Consider the following 19,452-nt stretch of genomic DNA (forward strand, 5'->3'; position numbering starts at 1 on the left):
AGTGGGCTGAAGTAAGATCAAAATCGGACCAAAGTAGTGCAGGGAGCATTTTCAAAGTCAGATCGACTTGTGTCAGACCAGTTAAGACAGCTCCCGTCTTGTGATTTTCACATGTCATGTGACATGAGCTCCCAATGTCAGAGCGTTTGTCATAACAGAGTGAACACAGCCTAAAACCAGCTTCTCTTCACAAAAGTCCTGTGAAGTGTTCTCTATTCATTTGATTGGATATACTTTAATTCTGCAATGCACCCAGGCATTACCTTTGTATGGAGTGCAGGTACCACTACTTATTGCTGGGTGTATATATATATATATATATATATATATATATATATATATATAGTAATAATAAGGCCCGGACTGGCCATAGGGCCGAGAGCCAGGCCGCTTGACTGAAAAGAAGCTGGCAGGGTAGGCCGCGGGACAATATGCATGGCTGAAAGCCGCAGTTCGCGCATGTGCCCTGCAGCCACCGGTCACCTGCCAACCAGGACCCAAGGAGAGGAGGAGGGACAGAGAAGCCAAGGCCACCACCTCCCCTATATGCAGCCGCAGCACCTTGCTGGCTTTCAAGTGTGGGAGGTGGGTAGAGACCCGAGAGACACTGTGAGTAATAATTTATACCTGGCTCTGTGAGTAATAATTTATACCTGGCTCTGCGAGTAATAATTTATACCTGGCTCTGTGAGTAATAATTTATACCTGTCTCTGTGAGTAATAGTTTATTTTATACTGAAACCCCAAATCACCAACCGCCCAGAGACCCCCACCCCACACAGGCTGCTCAGTCTAAAATGCCCGGGCCTTTTTTTGGGCTCAGCCCGTGCCTGGTAATAATACACATACCTACACAGCGTATATAAATCTGTATCATAATTAAAACACTTTCAAACATAAATTCATTAAGGCACAGGAGAGATGCAATGACATGACTGTGCCACCTAGTGGTGATAATAAGCATAGCACATGTTCTCTAGGATAAAATAGTCAGCTAGGGTGCGGGGGGCGGGGGGGAGCAAAGGCTTCACAAACCAGAATCCTCCATTTTTTGCTGATTAAAGGGCACATTCATACGCATGTAATATACACAGTGTATAGCATATAGATGTCTTATAGATGTCTTATTGGCAAAAGCATCCAGAATTAGAAAAATGTTATCCTGAGTGGCCTTAAAAGGTTTTTAATTTGGACTTGTTTATTTTATGTATGGTAGAGCCCTGGGGCCATCATTAAAAAAACATACCGTATATACTCGAGTATAAGCCGAGATTTTCAGCCTCTTTTTTGAGGCTGAAAGTGCCCCCCTCGGCTTATACTCGAGTCATCGCCGTCTGACTGCTCGATCAGCGTATCGAGCAGACAGACGGCGGACATACTACAATTCGAAAGCCGCGCCTCCGCCTCCGCCTCCGCCTGTGATAGGCGGAACACTGAATTTCCCAGCAGCCTGTGTTCCGCCTATCACGGACATCGTCTCATCCTCGTCCGTAGTACGAGGATGAGACGATGTCCGTGATAGGCGGAACACATGCTGCTGGGAAATTCAGTGTTCCGCCTATCACAGGCGGAGGCGGAGGCGGAGGTGCGGCTTTCGAATTTTAGAATGGCCGCCGAGGCGCCGACGAAGAGCGGCGATCCTGGCAAGGCACGGGACGGAGGCAAGGCAAGGCACGGCACGGGACGGGACGGAGGCAAGGCACGACACGGGACGGAGGCAAGGAGGCAAGGCACGGCACGGGACGGAGGCAAGGAGGCAAGGCACGGCACGGGACGGAGGCAAGGAGGCAAGGCACGGGACGGAGGCTCGGGACACAGGCTCGGGACACAGGTAGGCTGGACACACACACACACACACACACACACACACACACACACACACACACACACACACACACACACACACACATGGACACACACACACAGGGATGGATGGATGGAGACACACACACACAGGGATGGATGGATGGATGGAGACACACACACAGGGATGGATGGATGGATGGAGACACACAAACACAGGGATGGATGGATGGATGGATGGAGACACACACACACAGGGATGGATGGATGGATGGAGACACACACACACAGGGATGGATGGATGGATGGACACACACACACACAGGGATGGATGGATGGACACACACACACACAGGGATGGATGGATGGATGGACACACACACACACAGGGATGGACGGACACACAGGGATGGACGGACACACAGGGACGGACACACACACAGGGATGGACAGGCATGTCTCACCCTCGGCTTATACACGAGTCAATAAGTTTGCCAGTTTTTTTGGGGGTAAATTGGGGGCCTCGGCTTATATTCGGGTCGGCCTATACTCGAGTATATACGGTACACTTTTTTTGAATTTCTTTTTTACAGAATTCTGAGTTTGAAAGTCAGAATTCTGAGATTGAGCCTAGGTTTACACTGAGCTGCGGGAATGAAGCCGTGCTAATTCAGCTGAACTTGCACAAATTTCACTCCAGCATGTCAGTCCCGATTTAGGCCGCAATTTCAGAGACATCTGTGCAGGTTTCTGCACAGATATCAATGTAAATCGCAGCCCAAAATGGCAAAAAAGTAGTACAGAAACCGCAAATGTAGCGTCACGCCGATTAGGTCATTGCCACCGATTTGACATGTATTGTACCAATGTGAACCAGGGCTAAAAGTCAGAATTCTGACTTTCAAAGTCACAGTTTGAAAAAAAATGTTTCAAAATTTTGAATTCTGTAAAAAAAAAAAATCTTCAGAATTGACTTTCAAACTCAGAGTTATGTAAAAAAAAAAAAAACTTTTATGATGACTGTAACAATTTTTTTTTTTTTTTTTTTAAATCTCAGAATTCTGTAGAAAAAAAAGAAAAAAAAAGAAATGATGATGGCCCCAGGGTTCTTCCATAATTATGTGGCCAGTCTAAATGTAAATGGTGCTTAGCTGATTTCTTCTTTAAGGACAATGAAAGGAGCTAGGGTTGAAACAGAATTATTACCAATGTAAGAAGCTTGCCATTCCAGAGTAATTACTTTCTGATATAGTGGCAATGTCTGAGATCGCTTCCCGTTCCTTGTTGCCAGAGGGTTCCTCATAGCCGCACTTGATTAAAGTCTTAGAGTCTTGCAATAGCTGTATGACCACTTTTTGATCTTTGCTAAATTGCTTATTGGCTCTCTACTGTATTAGAGTCAAACGTCAGCAACTGTAATAATAAGGTGCATCAGCAGAAAAATGAACAAAGTGTAACAAAGTAGTTGTGACACCCCTGATACTATTAATGCTGGTACAGAAATATGAACTAGAACACATTTATATGTTTGTCAGCCCTTCAACTGTAATCAATCAACCCAAAGTTAAAGGTTTAGTCCACCCAAAACAGACATGATTGTCTTATGTACATGGTGTCAGGCTGCTAAGCTCATTGGATTTTCTACGGTGCCTCTGGATTCTTTTACTGTATCTCTTTAAAGAGTAACTCCACTTTGATAGGGGAAAAAAATTAAGAAAAAATAATATATAGCATATACAATTGGGACACAAGTCATATTGTAATTGAATGTTATTGAAAATGACCTTTTCAATCTGCAGCCGTTGTCATTTTCTGTATAATGCAATGGAATATGGCTACCTGGAAGTGTTCTGTACACAGAATGTGTACAGAACACCCCCAGAAATCATTTCCTGCTTGTGTGATTAGCTAACTGATTTTCCCAGAAGTCTGTACTAAGATACAAATCAGATTCGTAGGCATCACCTGCAGCAAAAATGCCATTTTTGGTGGGATACTTCCAATAGGAAATGCAGGCCCAGCAACTTTCCTCATTAGTGCCCTGCAGGTGCACAGCTGATTGATAATTATGAAACCACTCCCATTAGACTCACTTTCCCATATGGACACAGACAAACACACAGGGATTTATTTAGATTAACAAAAGGTAGGAATCTGCAACAACGTTTGTTACAATCTTTGCAATGCACATAGACCAGCCATAGGGGAATGTTTTTTTTCTCAACAATAGTGGAGTTACTCTTTAAGGTTCCAGTAAGGAGATCTCTCCACCTAAGCCCCCTGCTCTGCCTTTATGCTGCTTATTAATTTTACTGTAGGAAAATACCGCAGCTGTACTGAGACTGTGTTGATAATAGTTGCTGAATTGAGAACAATAGCAAAAGGGATAGATGTATAATTTCCACCTACGTGGGCCTACCACCTTGTGCCCACCCACCTCCTTTTTTTCACAGTAGACTGGCTAACTTCAATATGATGCTAACAAGATCAGATGTCACAGCAATGCACACCATGCTAGGGTTGGTGGTAAAAAGGATGACACAAACCATCAAAAGCCAACCTTGCACTTAAATAGCAAGGTCTGCTTACTCACTAAGAGCCTCATCCACTATCCTAATTGGTCCTTCATTACAATCTACATCAATGTTCACTTATTCACCTATGTTAGTGTACTAAACTGTAAAAAGAATATCTGTGGAGGAAAAAAGTTAATTAATACGTACCTCACCCCTGCAGCCACCAGTGACATCACTTCCTCTCCTGTAATGTAAACACAGGCAGAGGAAGTGATGTAATCTCTCCTCCGTGTCGGTATTTTTCGTTCCGGCACCGAGGAGAGAGGATCGGTGAGTTGCACCAACACTACACTACACAGTAGAACATGCCAGGCACACTCTCACCCCCCTTCACCCCCCGATCACCCCCCCAATCACCCCTGCACCCCCAGTCACAGTGACACCAATTGCATTTTTTTTTTATTCTTGCATTGGTGTAATTTGTGACTGTAATAACTGTTAGGGCAGTTAGGGTTAGCCCCCTTTAGTTCTAGGGTACCCCCTAACCCCCCCAATAAAGGTTTAACCCCGTGATCACCCCCCGTCGCCAGTGTCACTAAGGCTGGGTTCACATTGCAGCGGTTTATGAGAACGGATGTGATTCGCACCGCACTGCAGTGAAAATCACATCCGATCTCTGTGCGATGCGAGTTCAGCCATACAGATAGTATGGCTGAATTCGCATCGCACCCGCCGCAAACTCGCACGGGACCCTTTTTTTGGTCCGCAGCAGAATCGGATCGCATGAGTGTTCACACCATGCGATCCGATTCCTGTCCGAGTTTGCAGATCGCACTGCGATATGCGAACTGATCTGGGGGTGTCAAAAACATTTCACTGACACTCCCAGCAGTTCGCATAGGGCAGTGTGAACTGCCGCCGGGAGGCATGCGATGCAGGAACCCGCTGCGGATTCGTGGCGTTCCCGCATCGCTCCAGTGTGAACCCAGCCTAATAAGCGATCGTTTTTCTGATCGCTGTATTAGTGTCACAGGTGACGCTAGTTAGGCAGGTAGGTATTTAGGTTCGCCGCAGCTTTTTATAGCGCCAGGGACCCCCATATACTACCGCATAAAGCCCCCTGATTGCCCCCTAGTTAACCCTTTCACCAGTGATCACCATATAACTGTTACAGGTGACGCTGGTTGGTTAGTTATTTTTTTATAGTTTCAGGGCACCCGCCATTTATTACCTAATAAAGGTTTAACCCCCCTCATCACCCGGCGGGTGATATAAGTTTGAGGGTCAGATAAGGTCTGCATCGCCCCAGGCAACGTCAGGTTAGTGCCAGTACCGCTGACACCCACGCGCAAAGCATACACCTCCCTTAGTAATATAGTATCTGATCAGATCTATATTAGCGTCGCCAGCAGTTTAGGTTTCCCAAAACGCATTGTTAGCGGGATCAGCCCAGATACCTGCTAGCACCTGCGTTTAGCCCCTCCACCAAGCCCAGCCCAGCCCACCCAAGTGCAGTATCGATCGATCACTGTCACTTACAAAACACAACACACATAACTGCAGCGTTCGCAGAGTCAGGCCTGATCCCTGCGATCGCTAACAGTTTTTTTTGTAGCGTTTTGATACAGTCGCTGACAGCCTAGGTGCTTTTTTACCTGTGAGTCTCACTAGTGTACCCCTAAATTTAGGGGTGTCTACTTTCCAAAATGGGGTCATTTGGGGGGGGGGGGGTTGTGCCATCTTGGCATTTTATGGCCTTCAAAACTGCGATAGGTAGTGAGGAGTGAAATCAAAAATGTACACCCTTAGAAATCCTGAAGGCAGTGCTTGGATTTCGGGGCCCCGTACACGGCTAGGCTCCCAAAAAATCCCACACATGTGGTATCCCCGTACTCAGGAGAAGTAGCAGAATTTATTTTGGGGTGTCATTTCACATATGCTCATGGCATGTGTGAGCAATATATCATTTAGTGACAACTTTGTGAAAAAAAAAAAAAAAAAGTTTGTAATATTCCCGCAACTTGTGGCAAAATATAAAATATTCCATGGACTCAACATGCCTCTCAGCAAATAGCTTGGGGTGTCTACTTTCTAAAATTTGGTCATTTGGGGGGGTTTTGTGCCATCTTGGCATTTTATGGCCTTCAAAACTGTAATAGGTGGTGAGGAGTGAAATCAAAAATTTACGCCCTTAGAAAGCCTGAAGGCGGTTCTTGGCTTTCGGGGCCCCGTGCACGGCTAGGCTCCCAAAAAATCCCACACATGTGGTATCCCCGTACTCAGGAGAAGCAGCAAAATTTATTGTGGGGTGTCATTTCACATATGCCCATAGCATGTGTGAGCAATATATCATTTAGTGACAACTTTGTGAAAAAAATAAATAAATAAATAAAAGTTTGTAATTTTCCCGCAACTTGTGGCAAAATATAAAATATTCCATGGACTCAACATGCCTCTCAGCAAATAGCTTGGGGTGTCTACTCTAAAATGGGGTCATTTTTGGGGGTTTTGTGCCATCTTGGCATTTTATGGCCTTCAAAACTGTAATAGGTAGTGAGGAGTGAAATCAAAAATTTACGCCCTTAGAAAGCCTGAAGGCGGTGCTTGATTTTCGTGGCCCCGTACGCGGCTAGGCTCCCAAAAAGTCCCACATATGTGGTATCCCCGTATTCAGGAGAAGCAGCAGAATTTATTTTGGGGTGTCATTTCACATTTGCCCATAGCATGTGTGAGCAATATATCATTTAGTGTCAACTTTGTGAAATAAATAAATAAATAAATAAAAGTTTGTAATTTTCCCGCAACTTGTGGCAAAATATAAAATATTCCATGGACTCAACATGCCTCTCAGCAAATAGCTTGGGGTGTCTACTTTCTAAAATGGGGTCATTTGTGGGTGTTTTGTGCCATCTTGGCATTTTATGGCCTTCAAAACTGTGATAGGTAGTGAGGAGTGAAATTACAAATGTATGCCCTTAGAAATCCTGAAGACGGTGCTTGGTTTTCGGGGCCCCGTACGCGGCTAGGCTTCCAAAAAGTCGACCACATGTGGTAGCCCCGTACTCAGGAGAAGCAGCAGCATGTATTTTGGGGTACAATTCCACATATAACCATGGCATGTGTGAGCAATATATCATTTAGTGACAACTTTGTGTAAAAAAAAAAAAAATTGTCATTATTCAATCACTTGAGGCAAAAAAATAAAATATTCAATGGGCTCAACATGCCTCTTATCAATTTCCTTAGGGTGTCTACTTTCCAAAATGGGGTCATTTGGGGGGGGGGTTTGTACTGCCCTGCCATTTTAGCACCTCAAGAAATGAGATAGGCAGTCATAAACTAAAAGCTGCGTAAATTCCAGAAAACGTACCTTAGTTTGTAGATGTGACAACTTTTGCGAAAACCAATAAATATACAGTTATTGACTTTTTTTTTTACCAAAGACATGTGGCTGAATACATTTTGGCCTAAATGTATGACTAAAATTGAGTTTATTGGATTTTTCTAATAACAAAAAGTAGAAAATATAATTTTTTTAAAAAATTCGCGGTCTTTTTACGTTTATATCGCTAAAAATAAAAATCGCAGAGTCAGTCAAATACCTTTAAAAGAAAGCTCTATTTGTGGGAAAAAAAGGACGCAAATTTTGTTTGGGTACAACATTGCATGACCGCGCAATTACCAGTTAAAGCAGCGCAGTGCCAAATTGTAAAAAGACCTCTGGTCATTGACCAGCAAAATGGTCCGGTCTGAAAGTGGTTAAATATGAATAGAATAAAAAGGGTGTTGCGCGTCCTAAAATAAAACTCAGTAGCTACTAGATACTCAATCTATATCTTAAAAGTGTCAAAGATATGATAACGTGAATAATAATTAAAAACAAAGTGCAAACGTGCTTAGTAAATCGAAAATAATAATATCAGGAAAAAAATAGAACAAAGTGCATCTGTGCATAGCATATCAAAATTATTAAAAAACTTCAAAATAATATGCAAGTAATTCAAATATCAACGACAGTGATGCTGTGATAAAACATATAGTATAGAATAATAAAGTGCATACAGCAAAAAATATAAAAAATCCCCCAAAAAATTGGGTTTAATTAGAGTGACCCATACATAGTCCAATCGTGAATATTAAGGTGAAATATCACAACCATATAAAATAATGCAGTTGTGTGTTCACAGTGCCAAGCCAACTCTCTCCGTTCAGGTGGTTTTCATGTGTTAGTGCTGGCCACACCAGGTAATTACCTTACTGCTGTAAGGTATACAGCAAAAATAGCCTTTTATAAGGAACACTTGAACTCGGGAGATGGACAGGGAGGGAACTTCACACTTCTCTAGCGTCACCGTCAACCATCAGATTCCTCCGTGGATACTATCAGCATATACACTCAAGGAATAGATAGAGTCCACCATAGTGTAGTAGATTAAAATAATATCGATTTTATTAAACAAACAGCAAACTACTCACAAAGGTAGAGAAGGACAGAGCGCACAGCAAAACAGACCGACGAGCGTGTCGCTCGGGTGTAGGCGTCACTTCCGGTTTCCTACGCGTTACGTCATACAGTGACTTCAACTGGGATGTGAAGTCATTGTATGACGTAACGCGTTGGAAACCGGAAGTGACGCCTACACCCGAGCGACACGCTCGTCGGTCTGTTTTGCTGTGCGCTCTGTCCTTCTCTACCTTTGTGAGTAGTTTGCTATTTGTTTAATAAAATCGATATTATTTTAATCTACTACACTATGGTGGACTCTATCTATTCCTTGAGTGTATATGCTGATAGTATCCACGGAGGAATCTGATGGTTGACGGTGACGCTAGAAAAGTGTGAAGTTCCCCCCCTGTCCATCTCCCGAATTCAAGTGTTCCTTATAAAAGGCTATTTTTGCTGTATACCTTACAGCAGTAAGGTAATTACCTGGTGTGACCAGCACTAACACGTGAAAACCACCTGAACGGAGAGAGTTGGCTTGGCACTGTGAACACACAACTGCACTATTTTATTTGGTTATGATATTTCACCTTAATATTCACGATTGAACTATGTATGGGTCACTCTAATTAAACCCAATTGTTTTTTTGGATTTTTATATTTTTTGCTGTATGCACTTTATTATTCTATACTATATGTTTTATCACAGCATCACTGTCGTTGATATTTGAATTACTTGCATATTATTTTGAAGTTTTTTAATAATTTTGATATGCTATGCACAGATGCACTTTGTTATATTTTTTTCCTGATATTATTATTTTCGATTTACTAAGCACGTTTGCACTTTGTTTTTAATTATTATTCACATTATCATATCTTTGACACTTTTAAGATATAGATTGAGTATCTAGTAGCTACTGAGTTTTATTTTAGGACGCGCAACACCCTTTTTATTCTATAGGTGAAGGTAATGTCCCCATCCCTCTGGTTGAGGAATGTTGAGTGGCATTCTCTTGGGTCTCATCAGATGTCCCCCAACCCCCCAAACACCACCACCTTGTACTTCACACGCCAGTAAAAATGTATATTTCCCTTTTTCCCCACTGCCATTTTTTTTTTACTTTCCCATGCACCCGATTAACATGGAGGGCCCTTATGAATAGGCAAACCTTGCTTGTAGAGTGGTGCACAGGACCGGACAAGAAGCCAGAGCCATCCCATCTATGAGGTCATTTGTGGCTGCTACCTCTGGCAGCATTTACAGAGGCATGCTGGAGGTTTGCACTGATGCTAGAGAGTCTATACTGGACAATCTGTCCTCTGTGCAGTTCAATAATGCAAAGTCTCGGGTGGCAACCCCTGGCTTTGACCTGACTAGAACAATAGACAAAATGTCACTCTACGCTGCTAACTTCAGTTATATGTAGGAATGAGTGAAATAATCTCTAAGAAATTTTGCTAAAGCAGAAACTCTCAATTTCCCTTACTGCTTATGCTAAATATGATCTATTATTTTTCTATCTTTAAAGAGGAGTTTGTGTATTTTGGGTATCTTTTTTTTTTGTTCTGTGATATGGGGCGATGTCTAGTTCAGTGGTAGATGCATTTTCAGTGGGTTCACAGCCAACAGAAACTTCAGTTTAAGGGAGTGGTAGCCCACTTTTATTGAATGTAACAAAAATGAAAGCTCATACATGCACGAGTTGCCCACACAGGGGTTCTTCTCCCGCAAATTACAACAAAAATGAAAATGCCAAGTCAACTGGCTCTGAAGGCTCACTCAGCCTTGGCTGCAGTACAAAGCTGTGCAGGCTCACTCCAGGCCTCTAGGAAGGGGCTCTCCTGACACTCCAGGCTTTCACATTCCTCTAAGTCTTAGGCCGCGTACACACGGGCGGACTGTCCGTCCAACTAAGTCCGTCAGACAATCCGACAGACAGTCCGTCCTACTTTTGAATGAACGGACTTGACCACACACGATGAACAGACAGTCCGCTGAAAGCTTGCGCGATGACGTGTACAGCACGTACGACGGGACTAGAAATACGACGTCCAATACACTGCAATGCAACCTTCGGCCGTGTAAATCCTTTCTCAGCATGCGCCATACTTAGTCCGTCCAACTTGGCTAAACACGAGCAGACTGTCCGCTGAAACCAAAGTTGGACGGACAATATTACGGAAATTCCGAAAGACTTAGTCCGCCAGACTGTCCGCTGAAAAAGTCAGCTGAAGCCCACACACGAGCGGACTGTCCGCTGAAACACGTTTCAGCGGACCAAGTCCGTCAGACAGTTCGCCCGTGTGTACGCGGCCTTACTGTCTTCTCTGGTCACCAAGACTCTCTCTTCCAGTTGTCTCAGCTATGGTCTCCCCAACTGTGTCAGCTGGCCCAAATCTCTCAGTCCACTGACCTGGAACCTCTCCCACATGGAGTGCCGTCTCAAGGGTATTGCCTGGGTTTTTAAATAGTAGCACACCTCCCTCCTGGCTACAGCAACTGCTCCAACACCAACTCATATCCCACCTCCTCTGAGCTATGCTCAGCTCTGCCTTATAATGAATGTGTGCACTTGAACACACAAACAACCTGCAGAACTTCTGGAAAGCCCATACACAAGACTGAAGACTCCGTCCCTCTCAATGCTCTTTGAAGTCTTCAAGTTTCCAGCCCCAATCCAGACTTACAAAATCCAGAGAAAATTTAAAGCATAGCTTTCTCTGCTCACAAAGCTTCTGCTGGAACTTCTCAAACTGCCTCTTTGAGAGTCCTGTGTCCATTTTACCCTCATTTTCACCTAGACCAGGGCTCTCACTCTCACAGTTCTTTGTATTTGTATTTTTACTTTTTTTCAATGTTTAAGTTTCATTTTTTCAAGTTTTTTTCTTTCAATGAAAACTGTAAAATGATGAGGATAATGAGGGGTGTGTCTGTTGGCATAAGAAAAGGTCTAAGATAGTTGAAAGGAGTTTCTGTTATCCCCAGAAGCCACTTAAAATCAATCACACCCTTAAAAAAACACATACCCCATCTTTTGCCTTCTTCACTGACTCCAACTCATTACGCCAAAATTGAAAACTTTCACTAAATTTCGCCAATTTATGATGCCATTTCAGGAAAATTAAAACTGTTAAATTTTGCTCAGCCTTAGTTATAAGCACATAACCACAGTGGATAAACAGTAAATACAGATGTAGCACCCTTTAGTGTCATAGTGTTGTTAGTGCAGGTTTGTTAGTGTAGAATGGTTAGTGTAGGAAAATGTATTGTAGGCTCAGAGCTAAGCATGATCTGGGATTCTTGGTCAGGGTTCGGTGACTCAGGGCTGGATGACTCATCCTAACAGCCTCTCTGGTGCCTGTCTTCTGGGACATTGGGGAATGTTCTAGACATGGTGGGTGGGAGCTAGAAGGAGCTGCTTGAAATATTTATGAGGACCTCAGCCAATTCCCAGTAGAGTGCAGGCAGGGGGCAGGCCACCTCATAAATAAGCAAGAGTCATGCCAGCAGGGTCAGTTGGATGAAATACAGAGATTGAGTGCTGAGGAGGCTGTTGATGGCCCTTGAGGGTGCCCCCTAGTCTGAGGAGGGGTGAACCAGGGCTCCAGTGCTGGAAGGATTCTGCCAAAAAACATGGAGGAAGCCCTCCTTGGGGGCATGAGAGCAAGGAGAGAGGACAGCAGGAGCATGTCAACACTACTGGGAGATCTCCTGAGAGTCAGCCGGGTGGGTTGGTGTCAGTCTGGAGGACTGTGGGGAGAAGTTAGCCTGGAGGGCTAGTGAAAGGGGCAGCTGCAGCAAGGTGGGTTGGCAGTGCCTGAAGAGGTGGTGTTGGGATCAGTAGCCCAAGAGTGATGCAAGCTGGACCCTGTTCATTTGCTACACATACAAGGGGCCTGCCTGTATTGGGCCAACACTTTAAATCTGACTATGAGCCTGTCAGATCTTCACAGTGATCCAGATGAGTTCTACAAGCAAGTGCTGGAGGAAGACATGGATCTGTATATAGAAACTGTATATAGGAAGAGTTCTCCCTGAAATGTTATTGTTGAAGTCAAAGGGCATCCCCTACCTTTCCATCCATATCCAAGTTATTACCCCTTAATAAATAACAAAAACAAAGTCACTGAATATTCTCTGATTCTGGAGTGCCTGTTAAAATTTGGTGTGCCTGGCTGTGCAGGGTGGGGGATCCCAGTTCATCTACGGCCCTTAAGTGGGTGAGCTGCACAGACTATGCCATTCCACCAACCAAAATGCTAAAACTGGCAGGGTCAAAAACTAATAGAACCAGACCTGATATACTTGCAGACAAGGTCAGGGCTGTAGTGGGGAACCTTTTATTATACATGGAAATGTGTTACTTAGAGCCATCATCATGACATGTGTGCTACCTCTAGTACCTCTATTATCTTAGACCATCATCTACGTTGGCTGTGTCAAAACCAGCCCTGCCTGGTATGGAGATATAGTAGATGTGCCATTAGAGTTCTTCAGAGGTATGAGTATCCAGTTACCCAATAGGAGTCCACACATAACGGAAATATGAATTTGAGATTCACTTTTTCTATATTTGAGCACCTTTATAACTTGCTGTAAAGTAAGCGAGGAAAACAGGCAGCAAATGTTCCATGAATTTATCAGAATAACAATATGTATGACTAAGCTGTGATCCCAGAGGAAGAAAAGTTCTTACTGTAGCTTTTCTGATTTCTTGGGAACAATTTTACCTTTTAATAAAGTTAGTTCTTTTAGAACATATTTAAATGTGCCTGCAGCTGTGTTTATCGCTCCACACAGTCATCAATTATAACAGGGACTACTTCGGTATGTTACAGATTAAAGCATTTTTGTTTTTTACTTTTAACGTATTTGCTGTGTGCTCCTATAATATTTAACTGGCTTTTCTCCCCTTTTCATAATTATCTATTTTGTGGTTTATTTCTGTCATTACCCACTTTTTCCAGTTTTACTTGGTGACTTGTTACGATAAGCTGGGTGCGCAGGGGTCCAGTTCCACTTTAAAGAGACACTTTCATCACGTAAAAAAAAAAAAAAAGAAGCAAGAAGCCTAATGTCCTCCTGTTCATGAGATATCACTGCCTGATGAATCTACACATCTGACCAGGGGAATAGCTAAGGGAAGGATAGGAAGGTCTAAACCCCAAAAACCCCAACCCTCCTCGAGTTAGTGCCCACAGATGCATCAGGCAGCCAAAGCAGGAGCCGCTCCTGCTGTCTGTCAATTCAGTGAGGGAGACTGCCCCTTCCCTGCCTCCAGTAACATGACCCAGCCAAGAGAGGACTTTCTTTACTCTAAACTGCCCTTGTCTAGTAACTGTGTTTTATGGAGGGGGAGGGAGCTATACTGAGGGAGCATCAGAGATGTAATGCTTCAGAGAAAAAGCTGTATTGAGTGGGGGCGGGGGGGGTATATACTGGGGAAGCTGTACTGGTAGGGAGAACTGTACTGAGGAGAGCTGTGGTGGAGGGGGTATTTTGGCTTGGGGAGGGAGGTCATTTTGTTGTGCTCTGTCTACTGACCTGTGCGTTACGCTCCCCTGACCCCTGCAGTCTGTGTTACTCACTCCTGATCCTTGAACGTTTGTGCATTACACACTCCTGAACCCTGTGCCTTATGCACTTCTGACCCTAGTGCTCTTTGAAATGTTTACTCCTGACCCCTGTGCATTACTTTCTCCTGAAACCCTGCACTTTGTGTGTTAACCCCTGTATTCTGTACGTTATGTACTCCTGCTCTTTGTGCATTATGCACTCTTGTACCGTGTGCTTTCTATGATATACATTCTTGACCCTTGCACTTTGTGTCTTAAGCACATCTCTGATCGTGCAATTTACACCCAAGTTTTAAGCCCCACCCACAACGCTCTGCACACACCACCAAATGCTTTTTTTTCTGGGTCCCCATGGTTGAACTCCCCAGGAAAAAAACAAAAAACATCTACAGCCCTGCATCTGACATTTCTTTTTTTGAATCAAATATTTTTTATTGAATTTTCTTTATTATATAACAAAAAACACATTAAGCATTTCCATTACATAGCCCCAACCAACATCAGTACCAGGAAAAGAAAAAAAAAATTCTAGTTGTGTTGAATACCTGTCCCCCCTGTACTCTGTAGCTCTTCTCTCTGGTCCTTACATCACTACAGGATACATCGAGAATGGTGGAAGGAATCACATCAATTAGCAGGGGGAACAGGCATCCATTACCAGAAGATTCTTTATTTAGCCAGCAGTACTTCCTATATACAGCAAAATGTTTGAGGTGATTGAAGCACAACAATCCCTTGTTGCTGATCATCTTTTCTCAGAGCATCCTTTTGATGACATATTACTGTATGGTTACTATTGTGGACCCTGCCCCCCTCTGTTACAATATAAATAAAGGAGCCAATATACAAGTAAAGGTGTAGGGAATTATAGCAGTGTATCCCACAGTGTTGTTAGGACATACAAATGTATCAATTAATAAGCATAGTGATCTATGCAGGAGAAAATAGGATGACTGTACTGAGGAGAGCTGTGGTGGGGGGGGGGGGGGGTATTTTGGCTTGGGGAGGGAGGTCATTTTGTTGTTGTGCTCTGTCTACAGTTCTACAGTTCACCCATCTTGTCCGCCAGGCTCCTGGCATTGGTGAACATGCCACGTAGTTTAGACCAGTTGCATACTATCCTCTTATTTGGTGTTCTGAGATTGCAACTAGGACTTGTTACTATACTTACCCTGGGTCTATGTGCTTTAGTCAACCTACCACTAATGCCCCCAATGCTACCCTCTGGACTATGTTCTGCACTGAATATCACTACCTCTTGACCCTATAGTACTAAAGCATAAATATGTGTGAAAACATACATATATCAATATTAAAGACTGAATTTTACTCATGTGTAGTATGTAAACCCAAGAAAGGTGACCAAAAACAATATTCAGTGAAAATGATAAAGAAGTGGTCCATAACCACTTTTTAAAGTGCGAGTGCCACTACAGTCCCAAGAAAGAAAATTCCAGTGCCCAATTTGAGTAAACTCTTACATGTTTCTACATTGTATGTAGAAACATGTAAATATTCACTATTCCGCCTTCTATTTGATTCTTCTGGAAAATGATCCATTATTTGTCAACTGATGCTCTGACTGTCTGCGATTTGAGTTGAGACGGAGGATTGCCTATATCCATCGGGCTGGGTTTTGTACACAAACCTGTTTGATTTGGGGGGCATATGCCCAGCTAAGTCCAAGTCCTCTGGTAAGCCTCCTCCATTCTCATGGTGGTGGTGGGGGTGTCGTTTTCACCTCTGAAGAGTTTGCTCAAATTGGGCACTGGAATTTTCCTTTCTTGGGACTGTAGTGGCACTCGCACTTTAAAAAGTGGTTATGTACTATTCTTTATAATATTTTTCACTAAATATTGTTTTTGGTCACCTTTCTTGGCTTTACATACTACACATGAGTCAAATTCAGTCTTTTATATTGATATATGTATGTTTTCACGCATATTTATGCTTTACTACTATAGTATAGCGCTACACAAATTTTTTCTTAAATATGTGAGGCAGCCTGCCCTTGACGTCCAATGTCCTCTGTGTACAAACAGTTTTGAACAGCACAGTGTCATGCTGGTGATAGTGAGAACTCTGAACATTAACTGCACATCTCATAACTGTCATGGGTTCTTTGTTAAAAAACTTCAACAGCTATTGTTTTATTAGGTTTTCACAAATACATAATATCACTAGAATACCAGATACAAACAGGGGACCTCATGGGAAATTTATGTAAGCAAATTGCTTGAAAAAGGGAAGTGCACGGAGGGGGAGTGGCCGGATGTGCAAGGTGCGGCGGGTGTGTGCGGAGATGTGAGTGAGTTGCTGACAAGCTCTCTCCCTGTGTCTGCGATGCTCAGCATATACTGGCCGGGAAGACGGAGCGGCTGATCGGATGAACGGTGACTGGCGGGACACATGTAAAGTGACGAGATAGCGGAGACTCCGGAACTCGCCGAGGGGAGCCGAGACATTACCGGAAGCTGCCGAGTCCCGCCGAGTCTAGTCGGAAGGACACGCTGTATGAGAGACACGCATGGGATGCGTTACGGTCAAGCACTGTCTTGGGGGATACGCTGGGGGAGGTGAAAGGAGCTGCGCAAGGCTTTGGTGCAGGAGGAGATCTCAAAAGCCCTGAGGTATGTGTAGAGGGACTGGGGGAGCTGGACAGAGGCAGAGGAGTCAGGATAATTAATAGCAACGAAAAAGGGATACCTGTCCCCTCCACCCCAGACCCAGCTGCTCACTGGTAAGAAGATTTCCGTATGTATGTATGAGAGCTGTGTATCAAGGGAGCTTCCAACTCCCATATTAGGTGGATTGATATCCCACCATCCCCAAGTACCCCAAGTTGGTTAATAACGGATAAACCGATATGAGAAGTATAAAATACAGGATCGGTGTGAATGTTTGAACTGTTTTCTGTTTTCTTCTGTTTTTTTTTAAATTGCATAAGTGCGGTATATCCTGTTTACATAGATACCGGCATTGAGTCACGACTTTTATGAAGGAAAGATTACTGATATTGGCCGGACTTATATTTAATTGGCCAACCCAGCGTATGGGACTTTTCTTGTCTCCCCCTCCTCCATTGGAGCCCCCCCCCCCCTTTTTTTTTTTTTTTTCCTTTTGCCCTGGCTCCCTCTGAGGTGTCAAGGAAATGTTTATCCTATTTCTCTAAGGCTCTTTGGACTATAATACTGTTCTTGTTTTTACCGCTGTAACTGTGCTGCTTCACTGATTGAAGCCTCCACCTTAGCCTCCATTTTGGCAGTGATCTTGGTAGTGACCCTGAATAAAAGATGTCAAGGCGTCGAGGAGAGGAACATGTAACAGCGGAGAGTGAAGGGACACAACACCCTCGCTCCTCAAAAGAAAAGAACTCACAGGTAGCCCAAGCAGCTGCAGCAAAACTAGAGCGGTACACCCGTACATTAGGCCAGTCTCCAATAAAGGGAGAGCAATCGATATCATTGGGCCAACCTGCACAAGTGAAGCCGCAACAAGGGGGCCCAGTGGATAGAAAAAGCCAGGGTCAACCCTCAGCATCAAACGTTACGGGCGCATCAGGCCCAAAGAATACAAGTAAACGTCAAGGGGTAACCCATGGAGATACGGAATCATTGTTGAGAGCAACTCCCCCCACTGAGGAGGACCCAACCTTAAGAGAGGTTCTTCAAGCTGTTAACGTATGCAAAACATCACTGGGAGAGCTATGTGGTCAGTTTAAGAGTATGAAGGAGGAGCTGTCAATGTTCAGACAGGACATGCAAAAAGCAGCAGAAAGAACTGCACAGCTAGAAATAAGGATAATCCAAATGGAAGATGATTTGTACCCAGTGCAGCAAGAAGTTAATAGCATGAGGAAACAACTAGTTAATCAATTTACCAGAATGGATGAAATAGAAAATAGGCTACGCAGAGATAACATAAGGATGTTGGGACTGCCTGAGGGGTGTGAAGGGCCTGATCCGATAAGATTCCTAGAATCATGGTTTATAGAAAAGTTCGGCAGAGAAAAATTCTCAGCTTTTTTTGCAATAGAAAGGGCTCACCGAGTCCCTTTTAAGCCCACACTTACGGGGGGTCGTCCCAGACCAATTATCCTGAAATTTTTTAATTATAACGACAAAGTGGCACTGATGCGTGGGGCAAGGGACCTGGGTAATGTTATGCATAACGGTGTGAAGATCTCCTTTTTTCCAGATTACTCCCCAGAATTACAGAGGCGTAGGGCTGAATTTTTAGAGGTCAAACGTACCCTACGGTCCCATGGGGTCTCGTACGCTCTCTTATACCCAGCGCGGCTGCGAATAGCGGCGCTGGGGGGAATACAGTTGTTTGACTCCCTGGGTGATGTAGCCTTATGGCTGGAGGCCAATAAAGAGTCATTGTAGATATACAAGGGGGGGGTGGGAGGGGAGGGGTGAGGGGGGGTGGGAGGGGAGGGGTGAGGGGGGGAATGGATATTTTTTTTTTTTTGTGTTGTTGTTGTTTCACTCTTCTGGAACACGGGGAGAGAGATGAGAGTGGTTTAAATGAAGTATGAAAGATTGTTAGAAGGGGAGATAGGGTTAAAGGTTGTGATAATATTTGCCACTTGTTTATTACCACTTTTGGTTTTTGTAACTTCCTTGGCGGAGGAAGAAGGTTATAAGAGTGGGGAAGGGAAAGAGGGCAGGGAGGAGAGTGTGAAGGCCATGAGTAACCCCTTGGGGGATTGCCTAAACAGGTGGAGGGCTGGGGGGGTGGGATGGGAGGGGGTGGTTAGGAATGGGCGGGAGGGGAGAGTGGGAGGATTGGGTCAAGTAATTTCTGAGTTAGGGGTACATAAGAAGATGAGGGTTGAACACTACAGCGTGGTTGCACAAATAATAGCTGATTTAGAAATCAACACTATAAAGATGATACACCTGTGGGGAATTTGTAATTTAGGAGGCTGGGGTTGGCGCACGTATAGTGTATTTCCACTTTTTTATTTTCTTTCTTTGTGTATTTTGAATAATGCAGGACAAAATACTTAATGTGGCCTCCTGGAATATAAGAGGCCTGGGGAGCCCAATTAAACGTGCGACGGTTTTCTCGATGTTGGAGAGGCACGGGATCGGTCTGGCCTGC

At 43.9% G+C, this 19,452-nt stretch overlaps 1 protein-coding gene across 2 annotated transcripts in view; it reads right to left on the reverse strand.

Annotated features, from left to right (window-relative positions):
* CERS6 (ceramide synthase 6) overlaps nucleotides 1-19,452 on the reverse strand; it is a 318,039-nt gene that overhangs the window by 14,421 nt on the left and 284,166 nt on the right. The window lies entirely within an intron of this gene.

Source organism: Lithobates pipiens, unplaced genomic scaffold (assembly GCF_037356315.1).
Source record: "Lithobates pipiens isolate NorthernLeopardFrog02 unplaced genomic scaffold, aLitPip1_a1.2 Scaffold_22, whole genome shotgun sequence".
Classification (NCBI taxonomy): Eukaryota; Metazoa; Chordata; class Amphibia; order Anura; family Ranidae; genus Lithobates; species Lithobates pipiens.